Source organism: Hordeum vulgare, chromosome 1H (assembly GCF_904849725.1).
Source record: "Hordeum vulgare subsp. vulgare chromosome 1H, MorexV3_pseudomolecules_assembly, whole genome shotgun sequence".
Classification (NCBI taxonomy): domain Eukaryota; kingdom Viridiplantae; phylum Streptophyta; class Magnoliopsida; order Poales; family Poaceae; genus Hordeum; species Hordeum vulgare.
The window spans coordinates 508,336,286-508,350,602 of NC_058518.1; positions in this window are offsets into that span (position 1 = coordinate 508,336,286).

The following is a 14,317-nucleotide window of genomic DNA, read 5'->3' on the forward strand; positions in this document are numbered from 1 at the left end:
TTGGAACGTTTTTTATGACTTATAGGTGGCATTGATGGGTAATTTTAGTCAACTTTAAGGGCAATTTGAATGACGTACGGAAGAAGCACTACTTGCTTTATTAGTAGGTAAGATAAGATAAGATAGGGAGGTCTATATGTTCAGCCTAATTTTTTTTGCATGGCCCTAAAAAGTTCTTCACAACATACTATTACGAAATTACAAAAAAGTATGCAGTACAGAGGACTAGTATTCAGCAATTTGTTTTTAACTTGGCCTTGAAATTTCGGACATATACAAAATTAAAAAATGAAATTACAAAATAATATGCAATAGGAAGGCCTACAGTTTAGCCTAAAAAGATTAACCTAGCGGTGAATTTTTGCTTGTACAACTTTATAATGGAGTTGCAAAAAACTATGCAGGAGCGAGACCTATTGTTCAGCCTTAAAACCTTAATTGGCCCTAAAAATTTCTTTTGTACAAAAATTTATTATGAAATTAATCTTACAAATTTTATAATAAAAATGCAATAGGGATGCCTACCGTTCAGCATAAATAAATTAAATTGGCCCTGAAGTTTTCTTCTTGTTTAATTTTATTATGACACTACAATATACATCCAGTAGCGAGGCCTCAAAAATAACTTGACCTTGAGTAACTGGACCTTGAGTTTTCCTTCTTGTACAAAAATGTATTATGAAATTACAAGCAATATATAGTAGCTACGAAGGCATTCTTTTCGGCTTTAAGAAATTTACATTGGTCCTCAAATGTGCATGCAATGCTAACTGATCGATATAAATTCGCGTTGCCCTCAAATATGTATGGCCCTGACATTTTTCATCTTGTACGAAATTTATATGCAATAGGGAGGCCTACTGTTCAGCGTAAACAATGACATGGCTCTAAAATGATCTTCATGCACAAAATGTGGTGAAAACTTACCAAGAAAAGTAAGCAATGCGGAGGCCTACTGTTTAGCATAATAAGAAAAACCAAAATGTAATTTTGTTCATATATTTTTATAAAGAAAGAAAAGGATAATATGCAATGGGAAGGCCTGTTCAATCTAAAAAGATGAACCTGGCCTGAAAAAATCTTCTTCTAATTATTTTCTCAATGGAGTTGCATAAAAACTGCAGTAGCAAGGCCAGACTTTTATTTTTAGAAAATTAACCATCCATCAAGTGTACTCTTTGTACAAAATATTATTAGCCATAAAAAATTTACAAATTTTGAAATAACAAAAGAAATTTACAATAGGGTGGCCTCGAAAAAATTAACAGGACCTTGAAAGTTTCTTCTTGTACAAATTTTTACAAACAAAATGTTGTAGGGAGGTCCACTATTCAACCTCATAATATTAACATGGCCTAAAATTTTCCTTTTGTACAAAATTTGTAATGAAATTACAAAAAATATGCAATAGGGATGCCTACTTATCAACCTAAATAAATTAGTTTGGCCTTGCAATTGTCTTCTTGTACCTGACCCTCAATTTTTCTTCTTGTACATAAATTTATTATGAAATTACAAAATCGATGTAGTGGGAAGGCCCACTATTCAACCTCAATTTTTTTACTAACCCTCAAATGTGCATGCAATGCTAACTGATCCATGTAAATTTTTCCTCGGCCCACAAATATTCATGGCCCTTACACAGTCCATTAGTCATCTTTCTTTTTGAAGATTCTCGTAAGAAAAAAAATACCCAACCCAGCGCATAATAGGTATCAATATTGGAAATGGCCAAGTGTGGCCCTCCTTCTTTATGTGTGTGCGTTGTTGTGTGTGTGTGTGGGGGGGGGGGGCTCCCCACGCACCTTGGTTGTGCTTGTGTGTGAGGTAGGTGTGCTCCCCATGCACCCTGGTTGTGTATGTGTGTGTGTGGGGGGGGGGGGGTTGTATCTTCTTTGCTCCACGCAAACCTAATTTTGTACTAGAAATACCGCTCTGTCATCTTTGGCCGAAGCTCAAAATAGTATCGCACATGCAGGGTTGATAGGATGTGAAATGTTCTAACACAGGAGTTGTAGTGGTGAAATTTTATCTCATTTCAATATGCACATTTTTGTCTCGCTATCCCCTTGGTTAGAGTCTATTGAAGAGCCAAACTACTGGAGACGGGGGTTTCCTATCGTTGCCCCCCATCGCCCCACACATCCACACAGAGTAGCTCCTCCCAAGCTCGATGACCTTGTTGTCAAGCCATCAAGATACTATTTTGTGGGAAGTTGATAGCGTTTGTACATGATTTTTTCCTATGTGGATGGGCATGCCCTCAAATTACTTGCATGTCATAGCGGATCTATTACTGATTCTGCATGATTATACAAATCTGATTTCATACATAAACAATTGTACTGGATCTGTAATGAATTATGTAAATGTATGTTAACCGACTGAATGCTATAAGAGTGGCGTATTTTTAATAACAATGTCATGGATATAGGTTCTGGGGTAATAAGAAATTACACATCTCATAAGTTATTTGGAAGTCTCCTAGTTCCATCGTTGACCCCGAATACAACCACCATGAAGTGGAAGCGGTAGGAACAACAGGAGGGGCAGGATCTGCAGGAGTTGCAGCATAAGGGCAACATAAGGGGAAGTTGTTATTGCAGGAGCTACAAAGGCAACATGAATGTCAGGAGTTGTGGCTGGAGTAGCATGAGTGGAAACAATAGTAACTACAGTGGTATATGCAATGCATAGAGTTGTAATTGAAGTGAAAATAGTTGTAGCTGTCATTGTACCGGCAGTAGGAGCACTGACAATTACAATGACAAAAACAGTGGGATTAGTTGGACCAGTGACAATAGCAATATGAGGGGCAACGACATTAGTAATGACAACTATTTATACTGAACTTTTTAACTTCATTGTAACTAATCTTATGATTGAAACCATGTCATATGTGTTATTTGTACTTCCTTTTCAAGTATGACTAGTATACTAATAACGTAAACTATTAATAGAAATATTTGTATGCAACTTGAATATTTGTCATTGCAAACACATTTTGTTGTGTTCAAATGTAAATGTATTTTTGTAGTTTTATTTTATTTATTTTCATAGATATTCCTTTTTATTTTTGCATTTGTTTTACCTTAGATCCAAGGAAACCAAAATCGCCACATTATTTATGCCTATTGGTGTATTATAATGTATGTATATGCGTCCTTGTTCATATTATCCTTCAACATTCACAAACTCTTGGTAATGTTGTTCTGATCTTTATGAACCTATCAAATAATTAATAGAAACTACTAGAGTACAATTCTAACAAGTTTTGGGTCTAACCAAATAAAGATAGTAAACTGTATGAGATATCAACCAGTAGATTTTTCCTGAATCCTCTCATCTGATATTGTTGTTGCTTGTATCTTGGTCAAATTTAACCTCATTTAGGGGGGGGGGGGGTAGAAGTGTGGTATATTGATACATCCCAAACATATCTATAATTTCTGCTTGTTCCATGATCAAGGCATCTATGTAATTCTCTTGCTATTGCTATGCTCGGTTTGGTTGGATCCGATGAATTATGAGATTATGTTCAGATTTTTATGAGTTATATATTTGATTATCCTTTTATATTATGTTCCTTAGTGATTCATGCATGTTCTCCGTTGCTATTTATTGCTTTGGTCGAGTAGTAGATTGTAACTCCAAGAGGGAGCGTTATGCATGATTTGGGTTCATGCCCCTCGATGTCTAGCTTGAGTGACTAGAACATGAGACTAGGGGATGTGATGTTGCCACCAGGGAGAAAACAACGGTGCTTGTGACCACGGTTGCAAGGATTGTGTACCTTACTCATAGTTTGTTAATGAAGTTGTCCGTTGCTTTGAGTTTACACTTTGGATGGGGCTCGCAACTTAATACCGGAAAGATGTTCTGCATAGATATCTCAAGGTGGATTATTAGTAAGTAGATGTTGATGAATAAACGGTCTACTTGTCTTGGAGTACTATCCATTACTATTGAATCTCTAACTATCAAGTAGCATAATTAGCAGTGCGATGCGTTCATAATTCTGTCAATTGCCCAACTGTGATTTGTTTACCCAAGCATAGTTGTTTATTGTCTTTTGAGAGAGAGACATCACTAGTGAACATCATGTGACTCCGGTCCATATCACCATCATTGTTTATACCTCCATCATTTGTCGCTTTCATTTACTTTTCCGTTGCAATAACTATCACTTTTTCCCGCTTGTGTTTTGATCCTTTGCAAACTACAAGGCCGGAGAGATTGACAACCTCTCTGTACTCGTTGGGAGCAAAGTTATTTGTGTGTGTGTAGGTCCACATCTTCTGCTAGCGCCAGGGTGGAAGACACCTACTTGTTGATCCTAGGAGTCCTCCTGGTTTGATAAACCTTACAGTCTTCGTGTAAGGGAAAACTTGCTACTGACTACATCTCAACCTTCCACTTGGGGTAACCAACGAGGAGCGAGAAGTATATACATCATATTGTCATCATATATACCTGGTAGTATCCAGGGGAAGTGGTCTCTCTATATATCTATGTGCATACCATAGTTTGGACCATATTAGCTAATGTGAGGGTGGCTGGGCGGTCAACTTTCATGGACGTACCACCATCTCCCATCTACCAAACTTGGAGGAGTCCAAGTCATGTTGTGCATGAAGACTAAGACGAAGGGATGGTAACACCGATGTACAACCCTATATAAGGGCACCCGACACTGTGACGCCCTCGGTTTAATCATACGCTAATCATACACGCAAATGCGTACGATCAAACCCAAGGACTCACGGGAAGATATCACAACAGAACTCTAGACACAAATAAAATAACATCAGCTTCATATTACAAGCCAGGGGCCTCGAGGGCTAGAATACGAAAGCTCGATAAACACACGAGTCAGCGGAAGCAACAAATATCTGAGTACAGACATAAAACATGGGGGTGCCTTAGAGAAGGCTAGCACAAAAGATACAACGATCGAACGAGGTGAGGCCTCCTGCCTGGGAACCTCCTAACTACTCCTGATCATCAGCGGCCTCCACATAGTAGTAGGCACCGTCGGGGTAGCAGTCATCGGCGGCGGGGACCTCCATCTCCTGGGCTCCATCATCTGGTCGCAGCAACGGATCAAGGGGACAAGGGGTGAGCAAAGCAGCGGTGAGTACTCATCCAAAGTACTCGCAAGTCTTACATCAGAACTATTCTAATTATGCATCAGTCTCAAAGAAGGGGGTTATATGTGGACTGACTGCAGCAATGCGAGAATAGAGAGAGAAGGCCTAGTCCTAGCGAAGACTAGCATCTTCAGGGTCTTGCACCAATAGACGAGAGTAGAACAGGGGTAACACATTAATAGTCATATTGTTGCAGCAATATTAAAGTGAGGTCACGCCTAAAGATCCGCCCTCGACTCCCTGCGAGGAAGTAATCCTGAGGCAAACTAATTCCAATTAAGTAACAATTGTAGTTGTAAAAGATCGGGGCACAACTCCAAGTCGTCCTGTAACCGTGGACACGGTTATCCGAATAGTTAATGTTCATCCCTGCAGGGGTGCACCACATGTCCTGTCACGCTCGATAACACTCTGGCCGGACATACTTTTCTGGGTCCTGCCCGGCCTCGGAATATCGACACGTCGCAGCCCCACCTAAGACTAATCAGAGAGGCCAGCCCGCCGGTCTAACTCCTAAGCACAAAGGGTTCGTGGGCCCTGTTCCCCTTCGCGCTCCTGCACGTGGCGTGGGCGGCCGACGTCAGTCCTAGCATCCCTTAATCACAAGCGCGATGCATCTCGGGACCACTCGGGCGCGCGTCGCTACATTGCTGGTATCTGAAAAGCTTCGGCTGATACCACGACGCCGAGTACCCATAATTCTTCCCGCGTAGCCGGTTAGTGCGAAAAGGTCTCCGACCAACCCAGATCAAATACCCAAATCCATTAACATTTTAATTAGGCCATCAAAACAATCTCACGGGAATCCACCCGTCTTACAACTAATCACCAATGATCCCAGTAACATGGTCGAGTAACTGTGTGGTTGTAACATCGGGGGGGAATCCGAGGTATCACCCTCGTTGGATTCTGAACGATGTACCCGTCAAGGTGGGCTTAGAGGAATCACCCTCGGGGGTCCCACACTTGAGGGGTTGCACGACAGAGGCGTCATCGGGAATGGTGAAAGAGGAATCACCCTCGATAACCACGACCGACTAGCTATACTACAGAGATATCATCAGGAGTACTTAGCGAGGTGTCACCCTCGGTACCCGATAGTATCTCTGTAGCGTCGTACAACGAAGGGGGGTGTATATGCTGTGTCGGGTCTGGCTCGTCGATCAGGGATCGAGATTTAAAAACAAGCGGGGCAACTGAACTACGGGGTCAGAGGGGATGACTGCTCCACCTATACTAGGCAGATTAAAGGTACAGGACTGAAAGTAGCAGTTCATCAAAAAATAGGCTATGCATCAGATATAGGAGCTAACTACAACAGTAGCAAAATACTAATGCAAGCAGTAGGAAGAAAGATATAGGCGATATAGGAATGATCAAGGGGGTTTGCTTGCCTTGCTGCTCTGCGGCAAAGGACTGATCGGCAGGGTCGTAGATGTACCCGGCAGCAGCGTCAGTCTCTGGGTCTACCGGTAAGAAGAGGGGGAAGAAACAATAAATAATAGCAACGGTGCAACACAAGGCATGACATGGCAAGATGCAGGTTAGACATAAGCTACGCAGCAACATCCGTCATAGACGGGTCGGAAGAATATCTGACGATATTTTCCGGGTCTCGGGCTACTACCGGTCATACTGGAAACGATGGAAAAGTTCCATGTTTGCTATGCTAGGGACGCATGACAGACGAATGGACCGTGTATCCGGGTTCGTCTCGTTCTGCTGATCAACTTTCATGTTGAAAATATTTCGATCTGACTGACGGATTATTTAATATTAATTTTTAAAGTTTTATTCAATAATTAGGAATTAAAAAAAAATTTAAATAATTTAGTAAAAAGCTATTATGACATCAGCATGATGTCATGCTGACATCAACAGTTGACTGGTCAACTGACCACCGGGTCCCGAACGTCATGGGCACAAGTTTTAATTAAGATTAAATATTAATTAATCAGATTAATTTAGTGGGGGACCCACGTGTCATATTCTAATTATTCTAATTAATTAATTTAACTAATATATCTATTTATTTATTTAATAAAGAAAATTAACATTATTTTTATTTATTTATTTTTACTATCGCGTGGGGCCTCCCTGTCATAGACAGCGGGTGCGTTGGCCCCACCGGTAAGTGATCTTAGGCCAAATACTCGATTTTATTCACAGATACATAATCATGTAAATATCGTATTCCTCCAAATATCTATATACGCAAATACATACATCGCATCTCATACATACATACATACATACATACATACGACATCTAATACATATTTTGTTTTATTTTCTTTTAACTCTCACACTCTCATCTCTCTATGTTAACAAACAACAGAGAACACAACAAAGAGTTCTCTGTGCTAACTCACATAGGAGAGAGCCAACTTCAAATCCTCCTACCGGTCACTACCGTCGACGGATCGGAGTCCCGTTTGCCGGAACGGAACCGGGACGGTGGGAGGAGCCCGAGGAGGGGCTCACCAACATTGATGAGACGGCCCGGTAAAGCCGGAGTTCGCGGGAAGGGGCGGAGGAGACGGCGTGGAGGCGTTCCCGGAGGCGGTGATGACGGATCCGGCGAGGTGGGTCGTCGGAGAAAACCTCCCGGAGGTCGGGGCCGGCCGGATGGTCGGCGTGGTGAGGAGAAGGGGGGGTCTCCCTGCCCGGTCCCTCCTGGACCGAGCGGGAGGAAGGGGCCGGCGAGACGGTTGATGTTGGTCGGCCGACGGGGCTCCTTTGGGGCCTCGGCCGACGGGGGGGGGGGGGGGGGACACCAGGAGGGCTCGAGGTGAGAGGAGCCGAGGGGCAGGGGGCCGCCGGCGGGAGGACCTGGAAGGGAGGAGGCGAGGTGGGAGGGAGAGGGAGGCCGAACTGGGGGGGGAGTTGGGGAAGGAGCTCGAGCCCTGGGGGACTCGGTCGTGGGGGGAGATGGGGTCGTGCGGGAGGGAACCGAGAGAGAGAGGAGTCTCTCGTGGGGAGGGGGTACGAGAGGTGGGGAGCTGTCGGTGGGGGTGGGGCCCCCCACGAGGGGAAGGAGCCCATGGCGGCGGCGCAAGGGGGAGGGAGGGAGCGAGGCACGGGAGGGGTTGCCTCGCCCTAGGGTTTGAGGGGGGCGCGGGGTGGGCTGGCGCGGGTGGGCCATTTTGGCCTAGTCGGCCAGGGGGTGGGGGGTTTCCTCTTTCCCTTTTTTTTCCTTTTATATTATTTCTTCTTTCAAATTTCTTTTTTTTTCTTTTTAATTTCTTTTCTTTCTTTTTTCATTATTATTTTTAATACTTTCTTTCTTTAATAGTTAATATGAATTTATAAATATAATTATCTTTTGCTTTCAATTTCTGAGTCCAGTTAGAAATTCAATGCGGGTCAACGACGGTAATTCTCGATGATGTGGCATCATTTGCGGGTGATCACTGTAGCTTAAGTACAATATTTACTGTAGCAAAAGTCGAGGATGTCACAATTCTCCCCTACTAACAGGAATTCTCGTCCCGAGAATTAAGAGGTAGAGGGAAAGAGCCGGGGGTATTCATCACGAAGATGATCCTCGCGTGCCCAAGTGGTTTCATCTTCAGAGTGATTTGACCACTGCACCTTAAGGAACTTGGTGACCTTGCGACGAGTCTTACGTTCAGCTTGGTCGAGAATGCGGACCGGATGCTCTTTATAAGAGAGGTCTTGTTGTAGCTCAAGCATATCGTGATCCACCGCTCGAATAGGGTCCTTGAAGCAGCGACGGAGCTGAGAAACATGGAAGACATCGTGGACCTGAGAAAGGTTCGCCGGCAGTTCCAATTGCTAAGCCACTCTTCCACGCCTTTCGAGAACAGTGAAAGGACCAATATAACGAGGAGCTAACTTGCCCTTGATTCCGTAACGGTGTGCACCTCTCATTGGTGTGACACGAAGATATGCTTTTTTCGCCAGGTTGATAGACCATATCTTGATGATGACGGTCATACTGACTCTTCTGACGAGACTGAGCAGCCTTCAGATTCTCATGAATAATGCGGACTTGATCTTCGGCATGTTGAATAATATCCGGACCAAGGAGTGATCAGTCGATTGAACGGTGGCTCGGGAATTCCATATGAGCCAAGTGCAAAGGATACTTTGGAGTCAAAGATGTACAGGAGAGCCAGATTTCAATCCTGTGGAACTTTGGGTTATGGGTCCATCATGTGGGCCGGGAGTAGGTAGAGGGGTGACATATTATACGGTCTTGGTAACAAGACATGTCAGAGGATAACATGTCAGTTATGTTGGCAACATCGTCGATACCAAGGGCGGGGAACGAATAGAACCATTTTCCTGCTCGTTGAAACGAGGCGGGCCAATAGGCAAGGTCCTCGTCCACCGGCGGCTACCGGAATGTTATCGACAATAGTAACACGGTCTTACTGACAGAGTTGTCCACCAAGAATTTTACCTAAGCAGGGAATTAACACTGCTTAGATAAGTTATGCCACAATAAAAATCAAACAGACCAATGGGAAGGGAAAATGTGTTCACACACACAAGTATTAGAGTATACCATTCCCGAGGAAATCATAGAGTATGGTATACATGATAGGTCATCCAGTACATAACCATCTTGGTAAAGAGACAAGAAGGATCATCATGTTTATCCATACCATGTGGTTTGGATAATTGATCAGGAACAATTTAGCATCGCGCTTCCAATGTTCCTGTTGAATTTAAAGTACCACATCCGTGCTTTGGGGTAGCATCGACATGGTCATCAGATAAAGTTTGGACTTATGGGTATACAAAGAGGAACCAGGAGGGACAACTTACAAAGCTAAGTCATACAATTTCCTCATGGTAGAATGGCGAACCTTACATATGGAAGGATTTATAACAATAGGTCCTCCGACCCAATGTGCCAGACAAGACATCACTGTACCGGTTTTCCTAAAGACCAAAGTTATAATTATTGGGATACGTGCCCGATATTAAAATCTGATTGGTGCCGGGACACCTCAGGCTCAAGATACGTGAGAAGAAGGATGAAAACGCAAGATTCTCATGAGGTGAGCTACACAAGCAATTCTTGAATCAAGAGTTTGATTTAATACATATGAACACAATGTCAAGACATTCGTGCCCACATAGAATTCGTACGTCAAAATGCAACTGGGTTCTCATTTGGACACCATCATCGAGGATAACAAGGCTCCATGTGTAAGTCTGGATTAGCTCTTATGAAAGAACTTCTTTTCCTTGATCAAATCAGTCAGTAGCTTGACGTGCTAAGAGAAATTATATGGAGTGAGGATAGTAAATCTTCAAAACATATAACACTTCGCACATGCGTGAATGATTTGGTATTTCCTGTGAAGCAGCGAAACAAAACTTTCACATATTCACGGCGGAAAGATTGCACGTGATCTTTGGGGAAATACACTTCTTCTATCAAACATATTCTTCACAAGCTAGGCACAAAGATAAAGCTTTCAAGGGCTTCATCGTGAACCATGAATATGTTGAGGGTGTGGTTGATGTGCTCAGCATCAATCCTTTCAAGATTTTGACAGGGATGAAATTCCAAAGTTATAATATCAAGGAGACAACATTTGTCAAATCAAATGGTATAATGTCGTATGCTCGAGGAAACATCATCAATTAAACATTGGTCAAAGGGTGCACCCGGGAATACGGAGAGAGTAGTACAACCAATGTCAAAAATGATGAGTCATCACCCAACACACTAAAATTGAAATAATCAGCTGTTAACCTCAAGGCAATAGGGTTGCCAGAAGTATTGGAATCACACATCAGAGTTCACTTGTCGGTATACCGGGTAGAAACAACACGGGACCAAGAAATGAATGGTGATGGCGAGAAGTATTACTATGTCAAGGATTCTTAAGAGGTGCAATGATGCTCACAACATTCTTGACAGAAAGGATAGTAATACCCCAAGGTAGAAGGTGACATAAGTTGAATTAGCAAGGAACTCGAAGGACAACACAAAACATGAACATGTTTGTGTAGGAGGGAAGGCAAGAAGGTTGTCGACGATAACACATATTATCGCGGGGCAAGGATGGCATTTCTCATCATGCATTCGATTGATACCTTGCAAGAGCTCGGGATGCTGATAATGATCACGACACATTTGTCGAGAAGCTTCACGAAGATGTAACCTTCAGCGATGACAACAAGCAAGGGAATGATGAAGCAAGAGGCTGTCGGAATCCCAGTTAAGACTGCTAGCTTAAAAATTGAGATTGCCTTTCGAGACAACCAACATGATGTGAAAAGCTTGATGTGAGCTTAACGCACAGTTGGAAATGTGTTCCAGGGGTGAAGGGTATAAATAGCATGGTCGAGCTCCAACATGACGATGATGATGTAGCTTAGCAACTTGGAATGACATGATCGAGTACAAACTCGTAAACAAGGAAGATTACTAAAAATTGTTGAATCGTAATGCGTACTCGATTCAGTTATTGATGTACTCACGTGTCCAACAACTCAAACATGAGGCAACTGGAATTAAGGAAAATATCATAGTTGATGAGGAGCTCACAAGAAGTCCCATAGCTCTGCGATATTCTCGAGCTACAAGGAATAATACTCGAAGGTAGATCAACTTTAAGGTTTGGACCGGCGTGTTGATCTGAAGAAGACAAGTACTTTAACTCGTCTGAGAATGAAATCAAGGTAGGACAACATGGTCGGAACCATGATTGTAAAGGACAAGGCCACCAATACCAGATTTAAACCACAGAATGAATGATTATTGATACGAGAAGTCTATATGATAGGATCAACGTCGTTTCCATGGGCATGAACACAAAGTTCAAGGTCGACTCCCACTTCATCAATGTATCACCTGCCATTTATTCCTCGTCTCTGTTCAGGTTGTACCTTTAAAAGAACATTCGGCAAAAACACCAGAAGAGCAAGACTTGTGAAAACTCTTAGGGTCATATTGATTTAGGAAGGCATAGGTTCAACCCATCGGGGCATCTTAGGAACATATACCACACACTCCAAGATCAATTAACACATGCTTGAAGGGCATGGCTGACAAAAGCGTAGGGTACAACTCATAAGAGGGAGAAGACACAATTTATCAATGACATTATGTATCAGTGGAACACTATCACAAGAATTTTTGAACGCAAAGGGATGCCGTCGGTTAGTAACCCAGTAATGGTCCTGGCAACCCACAAAGGACCTTATGTGAGTATCGGTACTCAATCAGAGGGGGTAAAACGCAAGGCATCGGATTATAGAACATAAAAAGGCTGATATTTAATTACCAAAGGAATTAGGATTTCCAGGTTGGTGTATCATAATCAGATGCTCAAATCAACCAAAAGTAAGTTGAAGGGACTTAGATGGACAATCAATCAAAGTTGCTTTGTCGAGATCCAGCTCTGTCTGGAAGGACGTTTGAGCCGAAAAGATAATTTATGAGTCACAACAGATGATTGTGTGAATTCACACCAAGGTTGAATCAATAAGATCAGAGGAAAATCACAAAGGATTTTAATGAATGCTGCTACACATATTGATTTATCCATAATTCAAGCAGGTGAAGAAGGTCAAAGGCAATAGGCTACAGGGGATTCCGAAAGATTAAATAGTAATTCGAAGAACACTCGAAACCCATGACAACTGATGATGGACGGATCCCTGATAAGATAATTCGTTGCATCTTGTAAAACAAGAGCAATTGGAGAAGAAAAGTATGAACGACATTTGTATGTAGTCATCCGTAGTGGTCGACGAAGGAAGGGAAAATTGCAGAAACAATGAGCACAACAGCTCAAGAGAACATCGAAGAGTAACTGAAGTTCTTCTTAGGGATAAAGCCATCGTCTGGAATACGGGGCTCTTCGGGAGGAAATGTTTACGAGAACCTAATGTTAGAGTTAGCAAAATCTTTAACCCGAAAGAGAAGAGAGAGTAGAACACAAAGTATAGGAAAGGAGTAAAAGATACTAATACCACCCAATTGAGATGTGGGCCCGTAACCCACAACATCAGTGTTAGTAAAGTTTTTTAAACACTAGACTCAATTTCGGCCAAGGTGTTGGAAAGGGGGCTACCTACACGCAGTTGGCTCTGATACCAACTTGTGACGCCCTCGGTTTAATCATACGCTAATCATACACGCAAATGCGTACGATCAAACCCAAGGACTCACGGGAAGATATCACAACACAACTCTAGACACAAATAAAATAACATCAGCTTCATATTACAAGCCAGGGGCCTCGAGGGCTAGAATACGAAAGCTCGATAAACACACGAGTCAGCGGAAGCAACAAATATCTGAGTACAGACATAAAACATGGGGGTGCCTTAGAGAAGGCTAGCACAAAAGATACAACGATCGAACGAGCCGAGGACTCCTACCTGGGAACCTCCTAACTACTCCTGATCATCAGCGGCCTCCACGTAGTAGTAGGCACCGTCGGGGTAGCATTCGTCGGCGGCGGGGACCTCCATCTCCTGGGCTCCATCATCTGGTCACAACAACGGATCAAGGGGACAAGGAGGGGAGCAAAGCAGCGGTGAGTACTCATCCAAAGTACTCGCAAGTCTTACATCAGAACTATTCTAATTATGCATCAATATCAAAGAAGGGGGTTATATGTGGACTGACTGCAGCAATGCGAGAATAGAGAGAGAAGGCCTAGTCCTAGCGAAGACTAGCATCTTCAAGGTCTTGCAGCAATAGACGAGAGTAGAACAGGGGTAACACATTAATAGTCATATTGTTGCAGCAATATTAAAGTGAGGTCACGCCTAAAGATCCTCCCTCGACTCCCTGCGAGGAAGTAATCCCGAGGCAAACTAATTCCAGTTAAGTAACAATTGTAGTTGTAAAAGATCGGGGCACAACTCCAAGTCGTCCTGTAACCGTGGACACGGCTATCCGAATAGTTAATTTTCATCCCTGCAGGGGTGCACCACATGTCCCGTCACACTCGATAACACTCTGGCCGGACATACTTTTCTGGGTCCTGCCCGGCCTCGGAATATCGACACGTCGCAGCCCCACCTAAGACTAATCAGAGAGGCCAGCCCGCCGGTCTAACTCCTAAGCACAAAGGGTTCGTGGGCCCAGTTCCCCTTCGCGCTCCTACACGTGGCGTGGGCGGCCGACGTCAGTCCTAGCATCCCTTAATCACAAGCACGATGCA